Below are 27,285 nucleotides of genomic sequence, written 5' to 3'. Positions count from 1 at the left end.
TTTTCTTTGCTTGTTTGCAGCTGTATTCCTAATGTCTTGAATGAAACCTTTACAAGGTTGACTTTTAGTATGTATTTTTTGACTTGATGAATAAAGAAAGGAAGAAGGGTGAATATATTCTTTTCTCTGGTAATCATCATCAACAGAAGCAAATGTGAATGGACCGAGAGGGGGTTTGAACTGGTTAGGGGAGTGTGGCAAGGGCACAGGCAGTGGTAAGTTACTCTGCTCGGGAATGGGCAGTGCTACCAGCCATTGTCTAAAGTCAGGGTGTCAGATGCATCTTGGGTATGAATTTTAATACAGAGTTCATCTTCACTTTGTCCAGGAATATAGGGATAGGGCCATATTTTTCTATCTATTCCATATGTCAGAATTCCCCTGGTTCTACCCGTGAAAACAGACTTATCAACTGCCCTTTTAGTAACTTTATTTTCACTGAGATAATATTTATGCATTAAACCGCTGAAACAAAAAAAAAACAAACAGGTTTCAGAATGATCAAGCCTGAGTTTATGAACATCTTCTCATAGTCTTCCAATATTTTATATGAATATTGAGTCCTGGGCCTGGCCCAAAAGAGTGGTGCATACAATGAATAGTAAAAACGTTGCTGCTGCTGACATGGGAAATACTTAACTGACTAGTGTATTTTCTGAAGCAATTAAGATACCTGCCTTTACAAACAGATTTCATACGACTTGAACACTTCTTGATTTGAACTTACACATGTGAACCTTACCATGTGAGCATGTGACTTTATATACCTTCAGAGAAAAGACAAATATTATCAATAATAGACATGATGAATCTGACTGCAATGCTAGCTAGGTATAGGTGGTGCCTTATTATGTGTGTGGGCTACAGTAAAATACATCTTTAAAAGCAGAAGTCTCAACCAAGGTAATTTCAGGGAAGTTACCCTCCCAAGGCGCATCACCAAAGAACCTAAGCAAATCATAGACTTACTTCCCTGACAAATTATTTAACAAACTTACTCTCTGGCCATAAACATGCTCCTCTTAGGGTGTTAACTCATGAAAATGCAGTAAAACAACTCCAACTTACCACCTTAAATGAATTTTAATTTGGTCTTGACACTAATAAAGAGTTTACAGCATTCTTAGGTCACCTACTGCATTGCTTTAGAGCCTTTTAAATGGCATTTTGAACATTTACCTATGTAGTAAGGACATGGAAGATGCTAGAAAAAATTAAGAGAACTAGTTTTCAGATATTCACTAGAGTTGCCAAGTCAAGTTGTTCTAGAATGTGTTTCAACTTTCAATATATTTTCATAAATACTTTCATAGTGAAGTATTTATGAATACTTCACTTTATTTTGTTTTAACAAAAATAAAAATTTTTAGGTGATATTTAGTAGAGTGGGATGTACAGGAACTTTAATGTTAATCTTCAAAATGTTTGGGAAAACATGTAAAGAAAAAAAGACCATATTTAATAGGTTTAGGTGCAACTCCTGCAGCATAAAGTAAAAGAATATACAAAACACGATCCTATACTTACAAATTAGGAAGGAACTGGCTTCTAATATGTGTGATAAAATTATTCCAAAGCCAGGATTCATTACAAATTGAATACTAAAGAAAAATGGTATTGTTAACTTAGAAAATAACCCCACACATGTAAGAATTCATTAATTAATTCAAAAACCTGGCTCCTAAAAAGAACCAGGAAGTAATACTCTCATGAAATACATCTCTGGCTAAGCTTTTGTTCAGTTAATTGTATGTTGTTTAGAGATCAAATGGGATGGTCAAATGATTAAAGTGACAGATTTTATATTTGTGAAAAATGACAATTTTTAGCAGTGAGACTATAATTACTTTTACCTGATTACAGAAAAATACAATGTATTACTAGCTGGTTTTAATTTACAGAGGAACACAATTTGAAACACAAACATAAACCTGCTAGCAGGTTTTATAGAAGTAGCTGCAAAATTTTGCTATATCTTAAAAATACTTTAGATATTTGCCATTTTTAACTGATAGGACAATGATTTACTAAATCTATTTGGCACAATCAGATAAGGTTGATTGATAATGAGGATGATGATGGTGATATGTTTTAAAACTAACCTTTTTATGGATGGGTTTTGGAAAGAAGAAAATTTTAGGGTCCAATAAATCATTTCTGAATTGTTTTTAGATTTATTAAACACCAGAACTCTCCCAAGTAATGAAATATTGTTCATTGTTCCTTACTCTATGTCAAAAATCAATAGAAGAGGAAGTTGTGTGGAGCCATAATACTGGTAGTTACCATTCACTACGGTTTTACTCAGTGCCAAAGGCTTTATGTCTATCACGTCTAATTGTTACCAGCACTATAAATTACTCCTTTCTGCATAGGAAAACATGACAACTGAAATGTATGCAGTATGCCAGCTAGAAGTAGAGATTCTGGGTAATACTCCCTCAATTCACATCCTGGCTCTAGCACTTACTAACAATGTGATTATAACCTTTCTGTGTCTTTGTTTCATCTCCCCTAAAATGAAAATAATGACATTATAAGAGTGTTGTGAGAATGATTATGAGATTCAGATGAGTTCAAAGTGTAGGACACAGTAAGAGACACACAGTAGCGTTCAATAAATATTAGTAAAAATCAGAAGAATTTACAAGTTTGCCCAGCATCATGTAGCTAACAGTTGGCTTGGTTAGATCCCTCTGTTTCCAGTGCCCTACAATGCTTTACTTTCTTAGACAAATAATTTTTCTTGAAAATGTGATTATGCACATTATAGCCAGTTTCATCCAGACAATATAGACGTTCAATAGTTATTTAGACTGAATTTGAATTTTACCTTCTTTGTGAATTTTTAGGTAGACTTTATCATCTTTTTTTCATACACTGGAAAATTCTCTTGAATGTAATGGATGAAGTGTCCACAAATAATTAACATAGTGTAAAAACAAAGTGTGGTGTATTAGTCTATTCTTGCAAAGCTGTAAAGAACTACCTGAGACTGGGTAATCTATAAAGAAAAGAGCTTTAATCAGCTCATGGTTCTGCGAACTGTATAGGCTTCTGCTTCTGGGGAGGCCTCATGAAACTTACAATAATGACAGAAGGTGAAGGGGAAGCCGGCATGCAGTCACATGGCCAGCAGGAGACAGAGAGAGACAGAGTGAAGGGGTAAGGGCTACACACTTAAACAACCAGATCTCCTGAGAACTCTACCATGAGAACAGTAAGGGAGAAGTCCACCCCCATAATTCAATCATGTCCCACTAGGCCCCTCCTCCAATACTGAGGATGACAAGTCAACATGAGATTTGGGTGGGGACACGGAGCCAAACCATATCACGTGGAAACAGTGAAATGGCAATTCCAACTCAAATGGGTTTATTTCACTTCCAGATGATTCAGGAGTGATATTGGTAAACACAAGCAATTTACTTTTTTTCTTCCCAGTCAGTACAGTACAGAAAGATAAATCCTTATCTTTCTGAAAATTTCAAGAGGATCAATAATTGTTTTAAAGTTTCACATTCATATGCCTTAGACAATAATAATATTATTGCACCTGCCAGTGGTTCAGATCTCTGAATCTCAATTTTCTTGGTGTCACTCTGCAATTTCCATTCAATACCTTCAAGTTCTTCATCTAAGGAGGCCATGGTGACCTGTATTAAATCTAATTTTCTGCTGACATCTGCCTCACTATTTATAAACAAAGTACAATTTAGCAAACCACAGCTATGTTCTTAGAAGTAGTACATTTAAAGACAGAAAAATATAGCTTGAAGCAAATGGCAACAATATACTGAAACAAAAAATACCATTGCTTATTTCACAGCATTTCCAGTGTCACACTAAAGAAAAATGCTTTTGGCTGCAGACATTAAGAGGCAGCTTCGTGACATATTCTGCCCAAGAAATAATAGTTATCAAAACAATAAATACCGCAGATGTCAATGCGATGTGCTTCCACAATACAAAGCTTGAATTCACCGGAGACAAAGGTTATCAAACTGTGAACTTACATATAATTCTCTAGTTTCTATTTTCTCTCTTTATGGGGCTGGAGAAAGTAATAAAGATAAGGCAATGAGCTTATAAGCTAATAAGATGTGTGCCTGGAAAACACAATAAACAGAAAGGATTTCTTTGGAAAATTAAACAGGATTTCCTATGTGGTCTTTCTTAGCACAGCATCAGATACTTGGGGTATTACATGTTTCTGGCATTTGAATCTGTAGAAACTGAAAATTCAAAAGGGAAATTAAAATCTGTTACTATCTGTACAATATTTGTAAGTCACAAAATTAGATTACTATATTTCTTTCTAAAAATTAAATTCCCCCAAGAAGCAAACACAAATAAATATATCAGAATGAACTTTTAATTACATTATTTTAAATACACTGTAAGATCATTTTCTTTTTCAAAACACCACAATCAGCAACAACAAATGTTTTTTGTATGTCTTTTATTTGTAAGGCGCCATCTTTTATTATGAAGGAATTAACTATGTTCCAAAAGAAAGATATCCAAATAATCAAAGTTCACATCTCTCATTAAAGCTGTTTTCGCCGGGCGCGGTGGCTCAAGCCTGTAATCCCAGCACTTTGGGAGGCTGAGACGGATGGATCACGAGGTCAGGAGATCGAGACCATCCTGGTTAACACGGTGAAACCCTGTCTCTACTAAAAAATACAAAAAACTAGCCGGGCGAGGTGGCGGACGCCGGTAGTCCCAGCTACTCGGGAGGCTGAGGCAGGAGAATGGCGTAAACCCGGGAGGCGGAGCTTGCAGTGAGCTGAGATCCGGCCACTGCACTCCAGCCTGGGCGACAGAGCGAGACTCCGTCTCAAAAAAAATAAAAATAAAAATAAAAAAAAAAAGCTGTTTTCATAAAGTCCTGTTGAAATGCCCCTTGTCATTCCAGTTTACTCCACTGAGTGTCTCAGTTTCAGCACTCTTTTAACTCCATCAAGATCACCAACCATTGTGAATCCCATCTTCTTTTTTTTTAAATTTATTATTATTATTATACTTTAAGTTCTAGGGTACATGTGCATAATGTGCAGGTTTATTACATATGTATACTTGTGCCATGTTGCTGTGCTGCACCCATCAACTCGTCAGCACCCATCAACTCGTCATTTACATCAGGTATAACTCCCAATGCAATCCCTCCCCTCTCCCCGCTCCGCATGATAGGACCCGGTGTGTGAAGTTCCCCTTCCCGAGTCCAAGTGATCTCATTGTTCAGTTCCCACCTATGAGTGAGAACATGCGGTGTTTGGTTTTCTGTTCTTGTGATAGTTTGCTGAGAATGATAGTTTCCAGCTGCATCCATGTCCTTACAAAGGACACAAACTCATCTTTTTTTATAGCTGCATAGCATTCCATGGTGTATATGTGCCACATTTTCTTAATCCAGTCTGTCACTGATGGACATTTGGGTTGGTTCCAAGTCTTTGCTATTGTGAATAGTGCCGCAATAAACATACGTGTGCATGTGTCTTTATAGCAGCATGATTTATAATCCTTTGGGTATATACCCTGTAATGGGATGGCTGGGTCATATGGTACTTCTAGTTCTAGATCCTTGAGGAATCGCCATACTGTTTTTCACAATGGTTGAACTAGTTTACAATCCCACCAACGTGTAAAAGTGTTCCTATTTCTCCACATCCTCTCCAGCACCTGTTGTTTCCTGACTTAACCATCATCTTTTCAATTCGGTCACCCCTATGGCCTCACCCCCTCCTTATCCAGCTTAAACTCCTTGATCAGATATTAGAATCACTTCCTTTCAAAGTCAATTACCTCAGTCCTCCCTCTTGTTTCCTCATACACGTTTGGCAAAACAAAAAAGCAAAATATATACATTCCTACAGATCCTGTATAATTTTAAAAGAGAAGAAGGAAATATAAGAACATGATATCAGTAATGAGAAGAGAAAGGGTATATGAATAAAAAGACATTAAAATAATAAGGTATATAGTAATAATAGCTGACACTGACAGCACTTACTAAGTCTCAGTCAGTAACAATTTTAGTACATTCTATAATTACCCTTTAAAAAATGTCAAGGCAAAGCCTTATGGAGATAAAGTCACTTTCTCCCAACCATATCACTAGGACGTGGGGAGCCAGGATTTAAACCTAAAGTTGGTGCTAGGTGTATGATCTTGTCCAGTCCACTATACAAAGGAACCCTAAATTCAGGATGAAAGTGTTCCAGAAAAATCATAATGCATTCAACCAGAATGCATTCAAGTAGATGTAGAATGCCTGAGTGACCATGAAGTTTGTAAAAAGCACCCCTCAAAAATGCACTAGGCTAAGATGGCTTCAAAGCAATATGAAAATAATATTTTGTTATTTGAACTGCTGTAGTGCTTAAAAACACACACTTTTGAAGTTCCTTGTACATGAAACACAACGTCCTGATGCTGAAACCTGACTAGGAAAGTACACAGCATTTACAGGCGTGCCTCAATTATGAATATGATTGTGAAAAACCTACGTGTTTCAGAAAGCTGAATTTACAAGTACATTAAGTATAATGCTTAAGATTATCCATTATTGACATATAATCATATTTATTGTTAACTATTGTTTATCAAATGCCAGACATTGTACTTTTGATACTAAATCTTCATTTCAAACCCATGAGGTGTGATTGTTAGTCCCATTCACAGAAGGGGAATCAGAGGTGCAGAGAGGGGTAACTAGAACTCAGTCTGGCTGCAGGATACGCTTTTAGCCATGACCTTTCCTCTCAAATGGTTCAATATCGGGAAATGTGTTCATATTAATATACTTCATTCTATTAAATGCTTAAAGGAAAAGAACCATGTCATTATACTGATGGACACAAGCTTTGAGCGAAGTGACATTTTAGCTATCAAAAAGATAGCCTTGGTATAACTGTGAAATGATATAAAATAAATGAAGTAGGTGATATTTATCAAGGTGGAAGATGTTCACAAATACAACCTGGAGGGAAAAAATGGCAACTTGCCACAGAATGGAGTATAATACTCGTTTATATAGATTTCCAAAAATGCAAAGCAATTTCAAAATACATATTACTATGCAGGTATAATCACAAGTGTCTACTAAAGAAACCATGCAAAGCATTATAATATAATTTTAGGGATTGATATAGTTGTATTAAAAGCATACATCCCATATTTATATTGTATTACATATTTAAGGTGGTTGGTAGGTTCACAGGTGTTTGTAATATTATTTATGTATGTTTTAATACATAAAATCAACACATACTAATTAAACAACTTTTAGAATATAAAAATATAAAGGAAACATCACTTATTATTACTTGATATTTTCTTACCAAGACACAATCATTGATATAAATTTTCAGTACTTCGTGTTTTATGACAAGCATATATACTTGTGTGTATTTGTGTACATCTGTGTGCGTGTGTATGTTTACACACATGTTCACAACTCCAGGATAACTTTATGATGCATACTACCAATTGCATTTTTCACTTAATTTACAATGCACATCTTTTCAAGCCAAGAAATACAATTTACATCATCAGTTTTAATTGATGCAAATTATTTTGTATTTTACACCAATAACAAACTGGTGGACAATTAGTCCATTCATTTTCCTATTTTATATAAAGCCCTGCAACGAATTTGTCTGTTTTCTAACTTTTACCCAAGGTGCTTGTTTACTCACAATTTTGGTCATCATTCTGGCAAATCCACGTTAGAAGTTGCACATGGGAATTCTGAGAGGCATGTAGTGCTGAAGCTGAATTAACAATCCTGGGTCATTTTAGAGAAATTCCATAGCATGGGTCTGGACACTCACGATCATGAAGGTGGTGTGACGACACAAAAATGTCAGCTGGGGCAGGTGTGGGATTAACTTAGTCACAGAGCCTATCTTGGAAATGGCAGTCTAGTTATTTTGCGCTACTGGCATTTTGATTTGTTTTCTTCAATCAGTTCTTACTGAAAGCTTTCAATTCTGTGTGCTCAAGCTATAGAAGCCCCAGGCACTCTCTCCTGGTCCACAGTCACAGCCGTGAAAATGCATGCGTATTGTGTTCCATGTTCTTCTGGGGTGAGCCCAGGCTCCCAGGTCCAACTTACTCCTCTTTAGCTTTACTTGCTTTCTCTCCAATCTACTCTTGAAAATGTTCTGTCCATTTAGTTTTTTGTGGCATCTCTTTTCTTTCTTGTAAGTGGAACTATGCATTTAAATGTTTGTTATATTTTACTTGGGACTTGTTTTTAGGCATTTTGTGTTGTGTGATTTTTTTTTTTTTTTTTTAGTACATAATGTTGACCTTATTTTTGGAGAAAGAAGTTCTGTATCACTTTGACAATCGGAAAAAAAAATGTTATTTTTATTTAAAAAAATAATTTTCATTTGGACCACTTGTGTTCAAAACAAAGTCCAAACTTGATATCGTTTAGCTGTGTCCCCACCCACATCTCATCTTGAATTGTAGCTCCCATAATTTCCATGTGTTGTGGGAGGGAGCTGGTGGGAGATAATTGAATCACGAGGGCAGTTCTCCCATACTGTTGTACTATTCTTATGGTAGTGACTAAGTCTCATGAGACCTGATGGTTTTATAAGGGGAAACCCCTTTCGCTTGGCCCTCATTCTCTCTTGTCTGCTGCCATGTAAAATGTGCCTTTCACTGCCATGATTGTGAGGCCTCCCCAGCCATGTGGAACCATGAGTCCATTAAACCTCTTTTTCTTTATAATTTACCCAGTCTCAGGTATGTCTTTATCAGCAGCGTGAAAACAGACTAATACAAAACTCTTAAACCCTTCTTAGCTGTTTCCACTCTTCTGCCCCTGCCTCTAAAACTGCTTCTTTAAAAACACAGGAATTTCATCATTTCTTGTTTGCCTTTATACACAGCTTGCCTTTTTCCCATGCACCTACCTGTTGGAAGCCATTTAGTCCTCCACAAGTGACAATTTTTAAACTTGATTTAGAAGAGCTCTATATTAGTTTCCTAGCACTGCCGTAAAAATGATCACAAACTGCGTGGTTTAGAGCAACAGGAATGTATTCTGTCACAGTTCTCTAGGATGGGATTTCTAAGTGCAGGAGTCAGCAGGGTTGGCTTCTTCTGGAGGGTTGAGGGAGAATCTTTCCCATGCCTCTCTCCTAGCTCATGCTGGTTGTTGGCAAGGCTTCACATTCCTTGGTTGTAGCTGCCTCTTTGCATCTCCATGTGGCTTTCTTCTTTCCATGTCTCCTATGTGTTATGTGTTTCTGTATCCAAATCTTTCCCTCTTTTGTCTCAAAGATATCAGTCCTTGTATTTAGGGCTGACACTAAACTGATATGAACTCATCTTGACTTGATTACATCTAAAACACCTTACTTCTGCATAAGGTCACATTCACAGGTACTGGAAGTTAGGACCTGAACATATATTTTGTGGGGACACAAATCAACCCACTACAAATTCTTCTTATCCTATCGCTCTTTTTCCTTCCTTCTGCTTCCCTCCCTCCCTCCCTCCCTTCTTCCCTCCCTCCCTCCCTTCCCTCCCTCCCTCCTTTCTTTCCTTTCTATCTTCCTTCTCTCTTTCTCTTTCTTTCTTTCCTCTTTATTTTATTTCTTTCTTTCCTATCGCTCAGTCTTTTTTCTCTTTCTTCTTTTTCTCCTATCCCTCAGCCCTTCCTTCCTTCCTTTTTTCCTTCCTTTTCTTTCTTTTCTTCCTTCCTTTTCTTTCTTTTCTTTGTCTCTGTCAGGCTGGAGTGTGGTGTACACTCACAGCTCACAGCAGCCTCGACCTCTTGGGCTCACTCTGTCCTCCCACCTTGGCCTCCTAAAGTGTTGAAATTAAAGGTGTGAGCCACCACTCCCAGCCTAAGGCTCTGTTTTGTGATACCAGAGCACATTGCATTTTAAAAACCTCTTCCTAATCTGTTTGTAGTGAATCTTTTTTTTTTTTTAACAAATATATGGATACACAAGGGACAAGTTGGCAAAAAGTAAACTCTATCCTGAGGTCTATTGTACTACTGGATATTAATTGTTTAGAACATTTTTCTAGAAAGTTTAAATTTAAAAGTCTTGGATATTCTTGTTAGCTTATTAAGACAGATTGCTACTGTAAGAAATATATTTTTAAGTCCTCATTCAACACTTCAAATGAAAGGTTTTGTTTGTATATGCATAAAAATATTCAAACCATTTTTTTGCTACAAAGATTTCATAATGTCTGGCACCCAATTATAGAAGTCTTAATTTCTTAAAAAAGCACAATTCTGTGTAACAGGATATCATATGGTAAAACTTTGAAGTGAGAAGCAAGGTAATATGCTTTATGTAAATTCTGCAAATAAAGCAGAAGTATATTTTCTTAATGTACAAAAATAAGGAATGACAATGACAACTCCTCAACAACCATTTAGCAGCTGATGCTGTATGTTAATTGCTCATAAAACATTTTTAAAAAAGTAGTTTCTAAATTCTTGCACATCTAGTAGTTAGTTCTAAAGTTACTTTCTGGAGCTTGGTTGACTTTTGGAAAAATCTACTTGGTTGACTTAGAGAAGGGGCCAGCTAGGGCTTTGTTGTGTAAAGTGATGGGAAGGCCAGGCCTGGGCAGCCCAGCAATGAGCATGGCCTGGTGGAGGTGAGGGGTGCTGGGATGCCACACAGACACCGACGCAGAGCAGACAGTCATGGGTGGTAGCTCTTCCTACTCTTCATGAAGTTCAAAATCAGGCAACACTCCACTGAAGCTGGGAACAGGAAGAGAAGCCTCTCAGGATATGTACTAGATTTATTAATTTCTAGAGTTCATCAGTGTTTAGTGAGCAACGATACCGGGATACATTAGTATTTTGTATATCCCACTTAACTATTGTTTATCCTTAGTGTTTAGCAGCCAATATTTTTTTTTAATCCCACTAGGAACTCATTCCTTTCTTGTTTCCAATGTCTCAAATCCAAGAACCTCTTTTAGAAAAAATGCATTAGCCACACTCATCCTAAATGAAATGGGTTCACCTTGGTTATGATTTTGGTGTCAAAGAGAAACTACTTTTAACTGAACACACCCATTTCACTGATATCCCATACACAGTAGAGGCTGGACACTGCAGGGCAGTTTAGTCACATCAAACTTTGCTCAAATCAGTTTTGTCTCTGGTTTGTCATGCTAATCTGACAACACCATACCCAAATTTCACCAAAATAATGTAAACTTTTGGTGGAGGTATGTGCAGCTTAAGGTTTGGTATTTTTCTTCAACGTGAAATTGTGAAGGGCATTAAAAATTGAAAGTCTCATTCCACTGACATTGCTATACAGCATTCCACTTTCTCTAAAGAATTAACTTCGAAATCTCAATACATTTCAGATAACATAAGATCACTATATTCTGTTTTTAATGATTTCCTCCACATCTCTTAGCAGGATGGCTGAGAAGCAGATGGTTATTAACCAGCAATTCTATTCCACAGTGACTGAGTCAGCTAGAAATATAAGTTGTTCCAGCTTTATTCAAGTTGTCTTTTGTATTGAACAATCAGTAAACAGAAATGTTTCCCATTATCCCCAGAGTAATGGAATGTCCATAAAAGTGCTGGACTGACATCACTTGAAACTGAAGTATTGTTTGCCCACAGACCATGTAACTCTAAGCAGCACTAGTGAATAATGTTTCTAATGTCATACCCTAAGTTGGCGGCTTAAATGCAATAAAATTGATTTTCTCCTTTGTCATGGATACATACCAGCTGTTATTTGGGGTTATATATACTATAGTTGCAACAACTTAGTCATATTTGTCTATACCACTGACCTAACATCGATAAAATCTATTAGTTGTTTTACTATCTTACTTTTATTAACTCAGCTTTGTGGCCGTAAAGATAAAAAGTTCTATAATCTGAGATGAGTACCTGAACTCTATACAACCTTTATATGAGGGACACTTCCTCTATTCTTAAGCAGAAAGTGAGCCCTCCTAATCCTAAATAATCTACATGCTTCAAAAGGATTTCCAAATAAGGAAATAGAAATGCTTTTTTAAAAAAATCAAGTAAAAATATTTTTTGGTGAAATAACATACACATATGTGTGTGTGTGTGCGCGTATATATTCTTTACTATAATGTTAATGAATAGTAATTGGACTTTACAGTAGGCTCCATTCACCTATGTCTAAGTACAGATTATTTGTTCAGTGTCTACAGCTGTAACATAGATGCAAAACAAATTAATTTCTATTTACAGGTTCTATGCCACATATTGAAACCAATACAGGTTTTGTGATTGCATCTATTTGCTAACAGGGTAGATCTTAAGTGTTCTTACACACACACACACACACACACACACACACAAAGAAAAAAGTGATAATTACGTGAAGTGACAGATTTTAATTAGCTTTATTGTGGTGACCATTTTATGAAGTATACATATATTGAAACATCAAGTTGTATACCTTAAACAAACAGAATTTTTACTTGCTAATTACCCCTCAGTAAACCTGAAAAATGGTAATGGCAAGAAAGGTTTAACTGTATGCCTACTCTCTGCCATTTGAATTCAAGGTTGATTTTTTTGAATTCAAGGACAATTTTTAATAGTATCTTTTTTTTTTCTTTTTTTTTTAAATTATACTTTAAGTTCTAGGGTACATGTGCACAATGTGCAGGTTTGTTACATATGTATACATGTACCATGTTGGTGTGCTGCACCTATTAACTCATCATTTACATTAGGTATATCTCCTAATGCTATCCCTCCCCTCTCCCACCCTCCCACAATAGGACCCAATGTGTGATATTTCCCTTCCTGTGTCCAAGTGATCTCATTGTTCAATTCCCACCTATGAGTGAGAACATGAGGTGTTTGGGTTTTTGTTCTTGTGATAGTTTGCTGAGAATGATGGTTTCCAGCTGCATCCATGTCCCTACAAAGGACACAAACTCATCCTTTTTTATAGCTGCATAGCATTCCATGGTGTATATGTGCCACATTTTCTTAATCCAGTCTGTCACTGATGGACATTTGGGTTGATTCCAAGTCTTTGCTATTGTGAATAGTGCCACAATAAACATGTGTGTGCATGTGTCTTTATAGCAGCATGATTTATAATCCTTTGGGTATATACCCTGTAATGGGATGGCTGGGTCAAATGGTATTTCTAGTTCTAGATCCTTGAGGAACTGCCACGCTGTTTTCCACAATGGTTGAACTAGTTTACAATCCCACCAACAGTGTAAAAGTGTTCCTATTTCTCCACATCCTCTCCAGCACCTGTTGTTTCCTGATTTTTTAATGATTGCCATTCTAACTGGTGTGAGATGGTATCTCATTGTGGTTTTGATTTGCATTTCTCTGATGGCGAGTGATGAGCATTTTTTCATGTGTCTGTTGGTTGTATGAATGTCGTCTTTTCAGAAGTGTCTGTTCATATCCTTTGCCCACTTTTTGATGGGGTTGTTTGTTTTTTTCTTGTAAATTTGATTGAGTTCTTTGTAGGTTCTGGATATTAGCCCTTTGTCAGATGAGTAGATTGCAAAAATTTTCACCCATTCTGTAGGTTGCCTGTTCACTCTGATGGTAGTTTCTTTTGCTGTGCAGAAGCTCTTTAGTTTAACTAGATCCCATTTGTCAATTTTGGCTTTTGTTGCCATTGCTTTTGGTGTTTTAGACATGAAGTCCTTGCCCATGCCTATGTCCTGAATGGTATTACCTAGGTTTTCTTCTAGGGTTTGTATGGTTTTAGGTCTAACATTTAAGTCTCTAATCCATCTTGAATTAATTTTCGTATAAGGAGTAAGGAAGGTATCCAGTTTCAGCTTTCTACTTATGGCTAGCCAATTTTCCCAGCATCATTTATTAAATAGGGAAAAACAGCATCTTTTCTAGATGACTTGTGGTAGGAAAGATTATGCCAAGTCTGAGAAGAAGAAAATGACAGGCTCATCTGGAAAAAAATTCTTAGAAAAATTGGTGATAATATTGTAAGATACAAATATATTGCCTAACACAAATCACTATACTTTAGTAAATAATGTTCTCTTTGAAATAAAGATACAGAATTTGAGAAATAAAATTTGAATAAACTGAAATGTGATAAACTGATAACCAGGTATTTCAGGTATGAGGTAATACTCAGAAAACCTCAAAATATTAATTATAAATATATAAATATATTGAGATTTGGGATTTACACAAATTCATTTTTACAATTTTTCATGTGGAATAATTTATTCAATTGACACATATTCCATTACATATTTTGGAGGGAAAAACCTATAAAAATGTCCTCATTATATTATGGAATACATTCAATGCTTCATATAACTATTTAGGAAATTAAACAGGTAATTCAGACTTAAAAATTTACTTGTCCTAAATTATTTGAAGGTAAGTTTTTAGGTTTCGTATGCTGACACAGTTATACTCTTTTTTTCCTCTTTTGTTTTTTTAATGAAGGTAAGCAGAATCTATTAACCAAACTTTGGGTTTCTCTATGTCATCTCCTTTTTCATTTACTAGCCATTGCCTTGAGACTGGGACATACACAATAAAAGAAAGAAGGGCTCTCTTTTTAATGAATAGGCAAAATGTTGAATTTCTCATTGTTTACAGAAATGTTTTACTTGAAGAGTTACTGCCACAGGCCTTGTGTGCCATAACCAATGTTACACATGCGCACACACACACACATGCAGCACGCTGGTCGTTCACTCTCACATCACAAGCACAAAGCACATAGTCTTTAAAATTTGTTTTGAAAAAAGCAATAGGCAAGGCACTGCAGCTCCCGCCTGTAATGCCAGCACTTAGGCAGAGACGGGTGGATGGCTTGAGCCCAGGAGTTCGAGACCAGCCTGAGCAACATAACGAAACCCCATCTCTACAAAAAATACAAAAATTAGCCGGGCATGGTGGCACACAGTTGGAGTCCCGGCTACAGGTGGGAGGATTTACTGAGCCAGGGAGGTGGAGGCTGCAGTGAGCCGTGATCATGCCACTGCACTTCAGCCTGGGCAACAGAGCAAGACCCTGTCTCAAAAGAAAAGAAAAGCAAAAAAGAAAAAAATAATTATCCAAGAAATATAAATATATCATTAAGATAAAACAAATATAAATTTTACTAATTCAGGTATTAATAATTCCACACACTTATTAGCATGTGGTAGTAGGAATACATGAGTAAGCAAGCCAATATGTGCATATCCTCACTGAGTTAAAATCTGGCAGAGTACAGAGACCTTGAACAGAGAGTGTGAAGCCCAGCTTTAGGGTGCTATGGGAGTGGGGAGCAAAGGCACTAAGCAGCGTGAGGGGGCACAAAGCAGGAGACCCTTATGCTGAAAATGGAAGGAAATGTAGGAGTTGGCTGGGTGAGGTGTTGGTGCCGGGCTGGGGTACGCAGAGCAGCCATTCATGCAAGGCCTCTATGTTAGAAAAGAGCAAGACATACATCTGCACCCTCGCACACATGCAGCCTCGCACACAAATCTCTTCGTGCTCATAAACATGCATAAGCCACACAGGCACAGGTTGAGTATTTTTGGTTTTGTAGTTGGTTTCTTTTTACCATATTATATGAAATAGAAATAGCCAGTTTTCTTGAAAACCTAAGGAAAACAAATTTTTCTGCAATTGTCTTCACATCCTGTTTTTTTTTTTAACTTAAATGTACATTATAGACAACCTTAAGATCATAGACATATACCTAATTTACTTTTTGTTGGAAATTTTACTGAGATGATTATGGACTTACATGTAGTTGTGAGAAATGATAGAGACATCCTGTGCACGTTTTGTCCAGTTTCTCCCAATGGTAACATTTTGCAAAAGAGCAGTATAATATGACAACCAGGGTGTTGACATTGATAGTCTACTGATCTTATTCTGGTTTCCCAATTTTGCTTCTGTGTGTGTGTGTGTGTGTGTAAGTTTTATATAATTTATCACTTGTGGAGACTTGTGTACGCACCACCACAATCAACGCTGCACAGTTCCAATACAAGCTCTGTTGTTTTTAGTGACCATACAGCCCTCCTGTCCCCACACTTCCAGCCCCATTCCTAACTTTTGGCAACTACTAATCTGTCCTCCATTTCTAAAATTTGTCTTTGAAAAGATATGTAAACAGAATCACATGGTATCTAAAACCTTTTGGGATGTGCTTTTTGTCACTTAGTGAAATCCCCTCAAGATTCATCCAGGTTGCTGCATATATTAAGAGTTCTTTTTTGTACTGGCGAAGAGTGAGTATTTCATGGTGTGAAGACACCACAGTTTGTTGAAGGACATCTGAGTTCTTTCCATTACAAATAAGGCTAGTATAAACATTCAGGTACAGGGGGGTGTGTGTGTGTGTGTACTTGTTTCTTTTTCCTTTTTCCTGGGATAAATGCCCAAGAGTGTAATTTCCAGGGTGTACGTTAATTTCATGTTTAATTTTATGAGAAGCTGCCGAACGATTTTCCAAACTGACGGTACCGTTTTACATTTCCCAACAGCAACATATGAGAGATCTAGTTTTTCTGCATCCTCACAAGCACTTGGTGGTGTCGCTAATTTTTTAAAAATGTCAGTCATGCTGATAGGTACATCACTATGCGCCTCATTGCAGTTTTAATTTGCATTTCCTGATGATTAACTTACTTAAAAATACTGAACACATTCATGCACAAATTCACATACGCATAATTTCATGTGAATGCAATAAATTGTATACTTGATGTTTCTTTTGTTCATTTTATCTTCTCTTTCCTTTTTGTATTTTTCATTTTTATGGGTACATAATAGTTGTACTACCTTTCCTTTTTTGGTTGCCTTTTTTGTCCCTCTTCCTTTTCCATTCACCTCACTATTATCCTCCCTTACCTCAGGCAGCAGTTGTTAAAACTCTGTCTTTTTCTCTTTGTTTCCCTTAAATATGTGATTACAGTTGCTCCTAAATATTCATAGGGGATTGGTTTAAGGACCCTCTTCCCTGACCCTCAAATACCAAAATCAATGAATGCTCAAATCTCTCACGTAAAATGCTGCAATGTTTGCATATAACCTCCCCAATACTTTAAAAGTACATCCTGACTACTTATAATACGTAATACAATTTAAATGCTGTGTTAATCATTGTTATACTGTATTTCCTAATTTGTATTTTTTTAATTGATGTATCGTTATTTTTCTTTCGAAATATTTTCAATTCACCGTTGGTTGACTCCACAGATGCAGTATCCACAGATAGGGAGGGAGGACTGTGTTCGTTGTGTACTTCTTGGTTGGTTGCTTTGCATGAAGAACTAAGTTTGATTGAAATCTTTTCAAAGGATTTAATTAGAATTCTTTCTAGTGATTGCAAAATATTTCATGGAATAAGCATACACCATAAATGCTCAACTGTTTTATTGATACGCATACATTTCCAATTTTTTTGCCATTATACATAATGTACTTAATGTTCTTGAACCTATATCCTCATGTATTAGTGTGTATGCTTATGAGATATATTCCCAAAGAGGTTCATAGAATCAAGGGTATGCATGTTTATTTAATAGCAATTGCCAATTTTTTTGAAAACCTAGGGACAACAATTCATAGTCCTATTAGCCATTATGAGAATATACTTTTACCTACATTTTCATGGGAAATAAATGTGAGAACTCATTTTTCCCCTTTCTTAAAATTTTATTTTATTGTGATAAGAACACTTAACATGAGCTCTATCCTCTTAACAAATTTTTTAAAAGACAATACATTATTAATGAGTAGAGGTGCAATATTGTAGAGCAGATCTCTAGAGCTTATTTACCTCGCTTAACTGAAACTTTATGCCCATTGGTTAGCCCCTACCTTCTGGTAACTGTTATTTCATTCTTCGGGTTTATAAATTTGACTACTTTTGATACTTGACATAAGTGAAATCAGGCAGTATTTGGTTTTTTTGTGACTGGCTTATTTCACTTAGCGTAATGCTCTCAAGATTCATCCATGTTGTTGCATATTGCAGAATTTCCTTCTTTTTAAAGATTGAATACCACTCTATTGTATGTATAGTCCACATTTTCTTAATCCACTCATCAACTGATCAACATTCAGATTGTTTCCATGTCTTGGCTATTGTGAAAGTGCTGCAATAAACACAGGAGTGTTAACATCTCTTCAAGATCCAGGTTTTAATTCTTTTGATAAATACTCAGAAATGAGATTGCCAGATCATATGGTAATTCTCCTTTTTAATGTTTTCAGGAACTTCCATACTGTTTTCTATAAGAGCTGCATCAATTTGCATTTCCATTGCTAATACACTAGGGTTCCAATTTCTCCACATTTTTGCCGACACCTGTTGTCTTTTTATCTTTTATTTATTTTTTGTAATAGCCATCCTGGCAGGTTTGATTTATATTTTCACAATACTCATTATGATTTTGCTCTACATTTTTTTAATGATTTGTTATGTTCAGAGCACCTTTCATACACCTGTTGACCCATCTGTATGTCTTCTTTGGAAAGATGTTTATTCTGTTTTTGAATTGGATAATTTATTTATTTGCTATTGAGATGTACACATGCCTAATATATTCTGGAAACTAACTGCTAATCAGGTAGTTTGCAAGTATTTTTCCCATTCTGTAGATTGCCTTTTCATTCTGTTGATATCTTTCTTCACTGTTTAGAAGCTTTTTAGTTTGACACAATTTCCAGTCACCTATTTTTGCTTTTGTTATCTGAGCTTTCTGTGTTATAGCCATGAAATCATTTTGCTAGACCAAGGAGATAAAATTTTCCCCTATGTTTTCTTCTAGGAGTTTTACAATAGCACCATAAAGAATAAAATACTTAAGAAATAAACTTAAAGTTAAGCAAAAGTTTTTTTTTCTTTTTCTTTTTTTTTTTTTTTTGAGATAGTCTTGCTCTGTTGCCCAGGCTAGAGTGCAGTGGTGCCATCTCAGCTCACTGCAATCTCCACCTCCCAGGTTCAAGCAATTCACCTGCCTCAGCCTCCTGAGTAGCTGGAATTAAAAGTGCCTGCCACTGTGCCCAGCTAATTTTTGTATTTTTAGTAGAGACGAGGTTTCACCATGTTGGCCAGACTGGTCTCGAATTCCTGACCTCGGGATCCACCTGCCTCAGCCTCCCAAATTTATATGCTTTAAAATACAAACATTTATGAAAGAAATTCAAAAAGATACAAACAAATGGAAAAACATCTATGCTCATGGATTTGAATAATTAATATTGGTAAAATGTCATCCTACCCAAAACAATCCACAGATTCAATGCAAACCATATCAAAATTTCAATGACTTTTTTTTTTTTTTTTTTACAAAAATAAAACATTCTATAATTCATATGGAACCACGAAAGACTGTGAATATCCAAATCAATCTCGAGAAACAGGAATAAAGCTGGAGGGATCACATTTCCTGATTTCAAATATATTACAAGGTTACCATAATCAAAACAGTGTAATACTGGTATGAAGGCAGACATATAGACCGATGGCCCAGAATAGAGAGCCCAGAAATGAATCCACACATATATAGTCAACAGGGGTGCCAAGAACTCATAGTGGGCAAAGGATAAGCTATTCAACAAATAGTGTTGGAAAATTGGAAATCCATGTAGAAAAAATGAAATTGGACCCTTATCTTATACTATATCCAAACATCAAATCAAAATAGATTAAAGGCTTAGTTATAAGATTTTAAATAAATTTATAACTTGAACTGAGGGTTCCTTTTAATCTTGGGTTTATTATCATTATTATTTTGATTTTTTATATTTCTAACTGTTTTACAATTTAAGTCTTCTTAAAAACAATTTTGCCATCTGTGTTTATAAAAATGTGAATTGCCTAGTCATAATCTTTGCATAACTGTAATTGTTAACATTTCCTCCTTGCCACTTTATAAGTTTTTTTTTCACATTGTAGTTTTTAACATTTTATCTGTTACCTGCATTTCCAAAATTATTCTAAAACTCTAATTTGTGTAGTGACTCTGTTTGTGAATCCTTTGCTGTAGGAGAGCTGTTTGATTTTTTAGGCTCAGATACATCAGTCGTCGTGTTTTATAGTTTTGGAGCTTCTGTCTTTATAAAGGTCTCTACAATCCCTAGATTAAGCATACAGTTTTCCAAATTTTCTTTGAAATGTTTTTAGACTTTAACATATTGTCTTTGGTTATTCATAGACATTATTCCATATAAATTTTAAATAATTTTCCCTACTCTAAAAGTAAAATTTTGTTGACATCCAGGTAAGAACTATATTAAAATGCACTATTAACATGGGAGAAGTTTATATTTTAATATTGTGTTTTGGGAGAAGTTTGTATTTTAATATTATGTTTTTATATCCAAGGAAACGATCTATTTTATGTTTATAAATAAGGCTTGTTATTTTCCTTTATATAGTAATTAAACCCCTCCTGAATATTTACCTTTTTCCTGCTATTGTATATTGCTGTCGCTTTTTGTTAATTTTTAAATTTAAAGTTAAAAATATATTAAAACAGAATAATATCAGATGTTACTATGCTGGCCTCAAAATAAATTAGATCATCTTCCTTTTTTATGAGTTTTAATGTTTCAAAGGCAACAAAGTAGATCAAGTGTGGCTACCAGGTAACTGCTCACTCCCCCTGGAGGTAAGGCGGTTGGCTTCTTTGCTGCTTGTTGCAATACCTGCTGGTTGTTTAAAAAGTGCCTAGTTTCTGGTTCTAGGTTCTGCAACTCTGACCCCCACTGCACATGCAGGCATCCATCTGGGCTAATCACATTGCTTCTTTGGGACTTGGGGAAAAAATAATTCTTTTCGCTGACCCAGGAATCTTTTGTTATGTGCTGTGATTCATGAAAGAGCAACATATAAAACCATCCGTGGTTAAATTTACTCTTTAGTATTTTATTTTTTAAACACTATTTAGATAGATAGGCTTATTTTTTAGAATTTCCTTTTTGAAGGAGGCTGAGGCAGAGAATTGCTTGAACCTGGGAGGTGGAGGTTGCAGTGGGCCAATATTGTGCGACTGCACTCCAGCAGCCTGGGCAACAGAGAGAGACTCCGTTTCAAAAAAGAAAAAGAAAAGAAAAAAACCTTTTTGAATCGTTTGTTGTTAGTGTACATAAGTGCTACTGATTTTTGTATGTTGATCTTGTATCCTGCATCTTCACTGAATTCGTTTATTTGCCCTAACAGTTTTTAAATGGAGCCTTTAGGGTTTCTACATACAGGATTGTGTCATCTGCAAACAGGGGTAATTCTAATTTGGACGTCTTTTGTTTCTTTTTCTTGTCTAATTTCTCTGCGTAGGACTTACAGTTCTATGTTCAATAGAAGTGGCAAGGGTGAGCATCCTTTCCTTGTACCAGATCTTTGAGAAAAAGCTTTCAGTTTTTCTTCATGGATTATGATGTTAGTTGTGGGCTTTTCACAAGTGGCCATTATTCTGTTGAAGTTTGTTCCTTTTATATGTATTTTATTGAGAGTTGTCTTTCTTTCCATATAATTTTAGAACTCCTCGGGAATTTTATTTATTTATTTATTGAGATGGAGTTTTGCTCTTCTTGCCCAGGCTGGAGTACAGTGGCGTGATCAGCTCACTGCAACCTCTGCCTCCTGGGTTCAAGCAATTATCCTGCCTCAGCCTCCCAAGTAGCTGGGACTACAGGTGTGTGCCACCATGCCTGGCTAATTTTTTTTGTATTTTAGTAGAGACAGGGTTTCACTGTGTTGCCCGGGATGGTCTTGAACTCCTGACCTCAGGTAATTTGCCGGCCTCGGCCTCCCAAAATGCTGGGATTACAGGTGGTGAGCCACTGCACCCGGTCGGGATTTTTAAAATATAGACAATTATGTCGCCTTCAAAAAAGGGGCAGTTACATTCATTGCTTTGCAATCTGTATGTCTTTTATTTCTCTTTCTTGCCTTACTGTGATAGCAGAGCTTCCAGAACTGTCCTGCACAGCACGGAGGAGAGCAGGAAAGCTTTCTGTCTTCCCAGTCTATGGAGAAAGCATCGGTTTTTATCTTAAGTGTGATGTAGCCGTAGGTTTCTGCAGATGTTCTTTATCAAGTTGAGGAAGTTCCCATCTATTCTTTATCTTCTCATAGTTTTTATCATGCATATCTTTGAATATTGTCAAATACTTTCTGTGACAAATAATATGATATACTTTTTATTCTTTAGATTATTAGTGGGATTATTTTCAGAATACTGAAAATTATACTACCTTTTATTGTTGTTACATTTCGTTTTGCAAGTCATCCACCAGAGAAAAAAGTGATGTTTTAACTTTTATCCTAGACTTAGTAATAATTTGTGCTTAAGGACAGACCTCAAGGAAAAGACAGCATATGACTGTCACCCATGTTAAGTGAATATATGTTTGGTAATTAGCATCAGGACTCAGGTGAAAACTTGTGCAGGTGACCTAGTTGTTAAGAGCATGTGCTGAGGTTCAGAGTACCTCTGTTTCTTCTTTGGTTAAAGGGACAGGACAGTTCGCATGAGGCTGCAGGGAGGACTTTTTGCATTAATACATTTCCTACTCTTATTGCAGAACTATAGAAAGGTTTCAGTAAAACTACTGTTACTTTTTATCATTTTGTATGTTTAAGCTTTTAAAAATGACAAATACTTCCTGAACGCTGCAAAATGATTTGATCTGAGCTGATTCTGAAACACACACATACACACACACACACACACACACACACAGAGATCTATCCCAACAGGGGGTCTCATAAAACTACAAGGAGTTTTTGAAATTTTCTATCCTGAGGCCATGGTGCAGACACTCTCTCTGACAAGGAGAAGTGACACTCTTACTAAACTAGAAAGTGGGTTTCTTCAGACTTCACCACTGCACAATGTACCCACATAACAAAACTGCACTTGTAGCCTCAAATTTATACAAATAAAATGAAAGTGGATTTCTTGTTATCACTTGGCAATTCCTTTGAGTATTTAATAATCTATACAATTATCTATTTGATACAGCATTTTCTTGGAGAATAAAATTTTATTAACAGATATAAACTACTGCAGCTTAACATTATCTAAAAATAATTTTCATTACAAAGTAATAAACTTTCTTGTTTATGATTTTCACGTTCTTTTGTATCCCGATCAGCATGTGTCATGAAGTTGAGACAATTTAAAAAAATCTTGCCATTATTTCTCAAACACTTCAACTACTACTTTCAAGCAGACTTAGATCTATACATAAAACGTAGTTTTAAAAAAGAAATAATACTTTCAAGTTGGTCATATTTAAAGTAGTTGAAAACCATTTGTTAGAAATTCAAATAAAAGCATTCTTCTATATTAACATTTGTATCTAACTTCAGCCACGTTGTCAGGAAATTCTTCTTTGGGAAGTTAAGAACATTTTATCCTAATGAAGAGCCCTACATTTCCCAAAAATCTTATACGAACCATAAAACCAACATTAAGAACCCTTCACATTTCAGACTTTCGCGTGTGAAATTCAGACATGAGAAGAAACAGTCTTTGTTAGCAAGAGGATTCTGTGTGTTCAAAAATTTTTAAAAAACAGAATAGAACCTTGTCTTTTGGGGTTATACTAATCCTAGTTCCTTAATTAGTATGCCAAATAAGCCATTTCTCCCCACTGGTAATTGATAATGGGAAAGTTCAAAGTTAGAAATACAGAAAGTATCTGTTTATATTAAAAATAATTGCAGTGTTCAGTTTAAATTATGGATTGGAATTCTCACTGTGATTTATTGAGACCACTACTTGTCATTTTCCATTAAGAATGCTATTAATGACCCTAATTTGATGCTTATATTTTGAAATTATCGTAGTTATAAAATTATGATCCTATTTCTTGATAAATGTTTTTAGTGAGAATAAATTGTATAATAACTAAATATTCAAAATAGTTTCCCTAAAGTTATGCTTCACAAATACATGCATTTTAATTTCAACTTTGTGACTCAACAAGAACGGAGTACAGCTTTCTACAGATGTCTATATTTTAGGGTATCTAGATATCTATGGAGGAGACTAATATGGTAGCAGTAGCTGTGATGAGCAGATTCTGGTATAGGTTTTACGTGATGTATAGACTGGTAACATATGTCCACAGGGCACTCTAAGGCAGGATGGCAGAATAAGGGTTAGGGCCTCAGGGATAGGTTTTTGCCATCTTGTAACCTTTCCATTTGTCCTACAGATGTGTGGTAAGCTCACACAGTAGCATTTCAGAGAAAACCAAGTAGGGCCTTGATAATTATTTCAAATTTAGCAATAAAACAGTATTCTAAAATGACTCTGAAGGGGGAGTGCTCAGTTCACTAAAAGAACATGTGGTAGGCTCAGCCTTCTGCTGAATCACCTATATTGAAAGATGGGACCCTCACAATACAACTTTAAGTCTGGTTCTTCATTATTGTTCATGACACTAGGTCAACATCTAACATTTCCTCTCAAGCCACTGAACAGTGGCAATGATTTTAGTATTGTCATTTCCGTTAAGAAATAATGAATATCACTTCATCATTCTGAAAGCATTCTATAATAGGATGGTGTAAGAATTTAGTTCTTCAAACAGCAGTTATTGTAAGATATAATTTTTCTTTACTAATTTTTAATATATCCTTGATAATGCACTAGATTTCTATTATACTTGAATCTACTCTAGTTCATTGATATATTTTTATTCACTTCCACATTATTTTTAAACAAAAAACATCTCATTTTGGTACAGTTTTAGATTTAAAGAATATTGCAAAAGTAATACTGAGTTCCTATATAGCCTATATCTATCTTCTCCTATTAGTAACATCTTACATTAGTATGGTACATTTGTTAAAATTCATGAATTAGTATTGATAAATTTTTACTAACTAATCACCACAATTTATTAAATTTTCCTTAGTTTTTACTTAGTGTCCTCTTTTGGTTTCAAGATCTCATCAAGATACCATATTACATGTATGCATCATGCCTTCTTAGCTCCCTCTTGGTTGGGACAGTTTTCCAGGCTTTCCTTGTTTGTAATGACCTTGAAAGTTTTGATCCATCCTGGGCAGGTATTTGTGGAATACAAATACAAATACTCATTCCTTCATCGGGATGTGTCTGATGTCATTCTCATGGGTTTATAGGTTGTTAGGATGAAGACCACAGAGGTAAAGTGTTATTTTTGATCACATCATATCAAGGGTAGATTCTATCAACATGATTTATCATTGTTGATCTTCACTTTGGTCACCTGGCTGAGGCAGTGTCTGTCAGTTTTCTCCACCATAAAGTTGTTTTCTCCCGTCCCTTTCTATCCTATTCTCCTAGAGACGAAGTCACTATGAACAGCCCCCGCTTAAGGCATAGGGAGTCATGCTCCACCTCCTGTGGATACAGCATCTACATAAATTATTTGTAATTTTCTGCATGGGATATTTTTCTGTACTCTCCTATGTATTTATTCATCAGTCATTGCTAAAGCATGGACTCATAAATGTTCATTTATAATTTGGGTTATAAGCCTTCGCTACTTTATCACTCAAATTGTTCCATCTTTGGCCATTGGGATCTCCTGTGTCCCTCAGACATATAGCAGCATTTTTGCGGTGCTTCCTTCCTTTCTGGCACTACAAGATGCTACAAGATGCTCTGGGTTCATCTCGTGTATTTCATGCCCCAGTTCTAGAATCTACCATTTCTCCAAGAAACACTGGTTCCTGTTACTAAAAACCAAGAAAGATCTGGATGCTAGATGTACTTGGGAGTTTTATTTTAAAATTCTAAATCTTTATGGCCTTTAAATAAAAGTTTAAATGCTTTTGTTAAGGCAACCCAGTGGGGAGAATGTTTTGTTTGCACAGAGGCTTGTGTAATGATGAGGGGCTCTGACTGTAGCACCTGGTCAGGAGTAGGGCACTGCTCTGTTACCACACTTACTGTCTGGAACACCCTGGTCCTCTGTTGTGCATAGACCAACAAAGCTCAACAAATCATACTTCAAAATTTCCAGATAGTATATAAACACAAGTACTGCTGAATTTCAATTATGTTTATGAGTTTCTGAATGAATAATATCAATATGTTATACAGACTGACATTTATAAACTAAGAACTTGAGATGATGGGACACAGAACTCAAATGTACTGTTCAAATAATACACTTTTTCTATTAAAATAATACACCTTTTCTATTAAAATGCTCTTAAGTATCAGGATGTAAAGCAAAGCTTTGCTTTCAATTGGGCCATTGGTATATATTCTGTGATCTATGAGGGCAAGGACATTCAGGTGATACCAGGATAAATGAGGTAGAAAAGTGTCATGGAGAAGCAAAGATATTTAGACAAAATTTTAGGAATATATATTTACTCTAACTTCCAAGAATATAGAAATTTGAAAAGGTATAATCTTGTACACTTTATAATATTCTCAAGCCTAGTTTATTTTAAAACCAACAGAAAGTTAAATGGAGAGTAGATTATAATGGTGTAAATCAGAAAAGCCATCTGTATAAATACATAAAATTGCATTAAATGATTTTCTACTGTAATATGGGATTCAAGACTATAATCAGATGGAAAGGAACAATATACTGAATGATTAAGTTATTAACTGAACATGAATTTTAGGTCAATATCTTTCCAAACACAACATAAATAAGATTTTCACATAAAGAAATATAACCATATATCATTCTTTAATAAATTAATAGGCTCCAGTATTTCCTATACATTCACAATATTGCTCACTACAATTTGAAAATGTAAAGTAATTGGGAAAATTAGAAACTTAAACGTTACCTTTTAGTTATTTTAAATACCAGTTTTAATATGAGAGATTAAGAGCCCAGAGGAAAATAAAGTGGTTTACCAGTTTTAAGAGAGTGGACAGGAAGGCAGAAAAAATCATTGGATGATATTATATTATACCAGCAAGGCTGGGACAGGGTGTATTACAAAATGGGAATTTATATCAATTAACAGGCTTCTGTGCAACTCCAAAATGTCGATTTTAAATGATGAAATGAGGTCAGATTGCAAGTGAAGAGAAATATGTCAGGACAGATGGATAAAGGCATGCAAGAAAAGAGGAACACTGAGATAAATTCCAGTGCAGTTTAGCCATACTAAGATAAGGTCGGTGAGAGGTGTGAGCAATTTCAGTTAGGCAAAGGGACATTATCGGTTTTAGAATAATATAACCTGGTATTAACGACATCCATAAACAAAGTATACAAAACTAGAAGGACCATTTTACTTTTTAAAAATACTGAATAAAATTTCTCCTAAAGACCTA

General features: G+C 35.6%; 1 protein-coding gene across 2 annotated transcripts in view; it reads right to left on the bottom strand.

The window, feature by feature from the left end:
• The window catches only part of DOK6 (docking protein 6), a 431,983-nt gene that overhangs the window by 217,247 nt on the left and 187,451 nt on the right, over positions 1 to 27,285 (bottom strand). The window lies entirely within an intron of this gene.

Source organism: Papio anubis, chromosome 19 (assembly GCF_008728515.1).
Source record: "Papio anubis isolate 15944 chromosome 19, Panubis1.0, whole genome shotgun sequence".
Lineage (NCBI taxonomy): Eukaryota > Metazoa > Chordata > Mammalia > Primates > Cercopithecidae > Papio > Papio anubis.
This window is presented reverse-complemented; position numbering and strand designations above follow the sequence as displayed.